General features: G+C 54.5%; 1 non-coding gene across 1 annotated transcript in view; it reads left to right on the top strand.

Moving 5' to 3' along the window:
- Positions 1–3579: 3579 nt before the first annotated feature.
- The window catches only part of LOC124772920, a 1909-nt gene continuing 488 nt past the window's right edge, over positions 3580–5000 (top strand). Inside the window, exon 1 of the ribosomal RNA XR_007014374.1 lies at positions 3580–5000. This exon is cut by the window's right edge and continues 488 nt beyond it. This is a non-coding gene — a ribosomal RNA (small subunit ribosomal RNA).

Here is a 5000-nt window from a genome sequence, read left to right as displayed (position 1 = left end):
CAACACTACGTCCGCACCACAAAACGTACCGCCATCTGTAGGTCTCCCGCAACATGACCTCCTGCAACGACGAGACCGCCATCTATGAGACGCCAAGCCGACTAAGACAGCGGTGGCGCCACAGTGCCCGCCTTTCGACGCCACCCACAAAGCCTGCAGCCTCTGTCGACCATAGCACCCATTCTCCAGTGGCTCTGCCGCACGAAGCCGTGGACCGGCAATGACTCCACCCGCACCCGTTCGTGGACCACCCCAACCGCCAAACTCGCACCTCCAGCGGATGAACGGCGGACGTTTCCCGCACTCGTAAAGTGCAATCCACCCCTATAACTTGCGTTTCATGAAGAGTTATTTCCAAAATGCGACATTCCCGCTGTCCCTATACATGAGCCGCGACCTGTACCACTTACGAGCGAGAGACGCGATCGCGTTGCTCACTGTACGGCGTCCGATACCGAGCCATCAGCATGTCGGTCCCCATGCGCACTCGCACTCGCAGTCGCAAAAACGTGGGGCAAATATATTACGCGGAAGAGTTATAACAGACCGAGCCCCACTGCATGGGGGGAGTCTTTGTCACTAATGTACACAGATGGAACATTTTGGACTGGAACCAGATTACCCGTACACACGGCGCTGATTAGTAATCAATGCAGAGCCATCAAATTACAGAATATATATACAACTGTCCGTATACATGCTGAAAGAGTGTGCCCACAATGGGAACCACACGTCAGCCAGACACTCTCATCACGCACCACTCTCTGCTTCTAACGGGCGCACATACAATATGTAAGCACCAGCATGGAACAACATCCAGTGCATCCTCTCCGCCACATTACACAATCCACACTATCACAACCGGACCAGGAGGTCCATGCGGAAAATAGAATTTCCCCCCCTTTCGACATCCACCATTGCGCAGATAAGGCACCAATACCCACACATGTCCTATACAACGGTGCACCCAACATCACAATAGTACCTCCTGTCACAGCCCACAAACAATGACATGAGTCAAAGACACAGGTCTGACACAAGCATAGAATTGGAGCGCCGCCTCTAATAAGCCAAAGGTGCATCCTGACGTGACAAATCTCATCATGTCACAAGCATTCACTTACTATAATCACTATCAACGAACCTGCCGCCCCCGCCCCCCTCCTCTACACCTTTCCTTACAACAACGTGTAACCTAACCTAACCTATGTTGTACCTTAACCTAACCTATGTTGTACCTTAACCTAACCCATGTTGTGCCTTAACCTAACCCATGTTGTGCCTTAACCTAACCCATGTTGTGCCTTAACCTAACCCATGTTGTGCCTTAACCTAACCCATGTTGTGCCTTAACCTAACCCATGTTGTGCCTTAACCTAACCCATGTTGTGCCTTAACCTAACCCATGTTGTGCCTTAACCTAACCCATGTTGTGCCTTAACCTAACCCATGTTGTGCCTTAACCTAACCCATGTTGTGCCTTAACCTAACCCATGTTGTGCCTTAACCTAACCCATGTTGTGCCTTAACCTAACCCATGTTGTGCCTTAACCGAACCCATGTTGTACCTTAACCTAACCCATGTTGTACCTTAACCTAACCCATGTTGTACCTTAACCTAACCCATGTTGTACCTTAACCTAACCCATGTTGTCCCCTAACCTAACCCATGTTGTCCCCTAACCTAACCCATGTTGTCCCCTAACCTAACCCATGTTGTCCCCTAACCTAACCCATGTTGTCCCCTAACGTAACCCACGTTGTCGCCTAAACCTGCTCTGTAATTGTTATACGACTCGTTCAATTAGTGTAGTGTTGCCCACCCGCAACCCTCGCAATATAGTTCGCTACTCGCACTGCCCGCTCCCCTGTGTATCGCTTCATGTTAAACACCTTGCAAGTCTTGCTGACTTTCCACATGCTCCTGCTGTACACTGTAATGTGGATGGCAGCAGGACGTACATGCCGCCCCCCCCCCCCACCCCTCCCCACGTCCCCACGTCCACACCTTGCCCCCTGCCTTCGCAAGCTGGTTGGTGACAAGTTTGCATGTTCAATGCCCTTCGCATGCGACGTACGCAGGCTACGTTGTGGTGCGGCCTGTGTCAACTGTCCGCTGATGTCGTACGCGTGAACCACAATCTGTACTGCACATTCGTCCTTATGTACTGAATGATACATCGTGGCACATGTGTGACCGTACAACGACTGCGCCCAAAAACGGCGGACCATACAGTGCAAATATTGTGCACGCAGCTACGTGTCGTCTCCCTATGAGAGCTGGATTGCAGTGTGGTACGCCATAGAGACGTGTGGGAGGAACGGACGCCGTGGATGGCGATCAGCATGAGCTGTCTGTTGATGTATTCGGACCTAGTCGTCTCTCCTCAAACACCGTGATAGCATGGTGCACCGCGTTCCATATCTGCGACATGCTACAGAGGCCGGTTGACAGTCGTTCGAGCAATGGACATCGCATACGTACGGGGGCCACCTTCCACGTATTGTCTAGGCGTGCACATTTTGTTGCGTGTATGTGGGCAGACGTAGTGTGGCGTGACACCTGACACAGGCATGCAATAATCGTTGAAGTTGCTAATGGCGATGGACGCCTGCGTTTTCTGGTGAAGTTACGCAAATGAAGAAATGGTAACCCGTTGTGGTGCGGTTGTTCTCGCTAGGGGTGAATCGGTGATGGCGACGATAGGTTGAGGTACTAACCGGTTGTTCCAGCGATACCCACCATGCCGATGAAACTGAACGGCATCTGGGTGTGAAGCGATACGCGGCGGTGGCTGGGTGGGACCGTCCCCGGCCGGTGAGGGGGCGCCTCCCGGCGTGCTGGCCGCGCGGTGCGTGGGCGCACGCGCTACAGCCGGCTGGTGGGGGCGGCCAGTGGCAGGCGCGCCGGCCGACGGACGCGGCAGGCGTCGCAGCTGCGCGCCGGCGCACCCTGCGCGCGGCGCCGTGCGGCCAAAGTAGGTCCTCGCGGGCCCGGTGCGAAGCGCGGTGGACATCTTCAGTGTGCTGGTCCGATTGAGGACTGTGTGCGTTGAGGATGCGCCGCCGCCCGGCGCTCGGCGCCGCGACGCCGTCTGCTGCTCGGTCGCCCCAGCGGTTCTCGCTGGTGGTTTGTATCGCAGCTGTGCGGATGTGTTGGCGCGTGCGCTGTGCTGGGAGAGTTCGCTTCGGCACCCAAGTGGGGCTTTTGTCCTTCTGTGGCGCTGGCGTTGGAGCTGCCGGTCACCGTAGGTGGCGCGTGTTGTCTCCCGCCGGCAATGCCACGACAGCACGCTCCCGGGCCTCTGTCGGCAGCGGCAAGCTCAGTTGGGAGCACGGGTGGTCGCACCGAAAGCGTCTACTCGCCTAACTCCGGGCGATTGCGCCTCTCTCGAACCCGGCCAAGTACTTGGGACGGCGCTGCGCGCCGCCGGGACCTGAGAGGGTTTCGAGGTGTATTGTGCAGGGGAGCTCAGCCTCCTCCTGTTTGCAGAATGATTGAGCGGACGCTTGCGTGTTCGCGCGGGCCCCCGGGACACACTCCCGGGCGGCCGGCTGCTCAGCTCTAGTTGACGCAGCTCCCTGGTTGATCCTGCCAGTAGTCATATGCTTGTCTCAAAGATTAAGCCATGCATGTCTCAGTACAAGCCGCATTAAGGTGAAACCGCGAATGGCTCATTAAATCAGTTATGGTTCCTTAGATCGTACCCACGTTACTTGGATAACTGTGGTAATTCTAGAGCTAATACATGCAAACAGAGTCCCGACCAGAGATGGAAGGGACGCTTTTATTAGATCAAAACCAATCGGTCGGCTCGTCCGGTCCGTTTGCCTTGGTGACTCTGAATAACTTTGGGCTGATCGCACGGTCCTCGTACCGGCGACGCATCTTTCAAATGTCTGCCTTATCAACTGTCGATGGTAGGTTCTGCGCCTACCATGGTTGTAACGGGTAACGGGGAATCAGGGTTCGATTCCGGAGAGGGAGCCTGAGAAACGGCTACCACATCCAAGGAAGGCAGCAGGCGCGCAAATTACCCACTCCCGGCACGGGGAGGTAGTGACGAAAAATAACGATACGGGACTCATCCGAGGCCCCGTAATCGGAATGAGTACACTTTAAATCCTTTAACGAGTATCTATTGGAGGGCAAGTCTGGTGCCAGCAGCCGCGGTAATTCCAGCTCCAATAGCGTATATTAAAGTTGTTGCGGTTAAAAAGCTCGTAGTTGGATTTGTGTCCCACGCTGTTGGTTCACCGCCCGTCGGTGTTTAACTGGCATGTATCGTGGGACGTCCTGCCGGTGGGGCGAGCCGAAGGCGTGCGACCGCCTCGTGCGTGCTCGTGCGTCCCGAGGCGGACCCCGTTGAAATCCTACCAGGGTGCTCTTTATTGAGTGTCTCGGTGGGCCGGCACGTTTACTTTGAACAAATTAGAGTGCTTAAAGCAGGCAAGCCCGCCTGAATACTGTGTGCATGGAATAATGGAATAGGACCTCGGTTCTATTTTGTTGGTTTTCGGAACCCGAGGTAATGATTAATAGGGACAGGCGGGGGCATTCGTATTGCGACGTTAGAGGTGAAATTCTTGGATCGTCGCAAGACGAACAGAAGCGAAAGCATTTGCCAAGTATGTTTTCATTAATCAAGAACGAAAGTTAGAGGTTCGAAGGCGATCAGATACCGCCCTAGTTCTAACCATAAACGATGCCAGCCAGCGATCCGCCGCAGTTCCTCCGATGACTCGGCGGGCAGCCTCCGGGAAACCAAAGCTTTTGGGTTCCGGGGGAAGTATGGTTGCAAAGCTGAAACTTAAAGGAATTGACGGAAGGGCACCACCAGGAGTGGAGCCTGCGGCTTAATTTGACTCAACACGGGAAACCTCACCAGGCCCGGACACCGGAAGGATTGACAGATTGATAGCTCTTTCTTGATTCGGTGGGTGGTGGTGCATGGCCGTTCTTAGTTGGTGGAGCGATTTGTCTGGTTAATTCCGATAAC

This window comes from Schistocerca piceifrons, unplaced genomic scaffold (assembly GCF_021461385.2).
Source record: "Schistocerca piceifrons isolate TAMUIC-IGC-003096 unplaced genomic scaffold, iqSchPice1.1 HiC_scaffold_943, whole genome shotgun sequence".
NCBI lineage: Eukaryota > Metazoa > Arthropoda > Insecta > Orthoptera > Acrididae > Schistocerca > Schistocerca piceifrons.
This window is presented reverse-complemented; position numbering and strand designations above follow the sequence as displayed.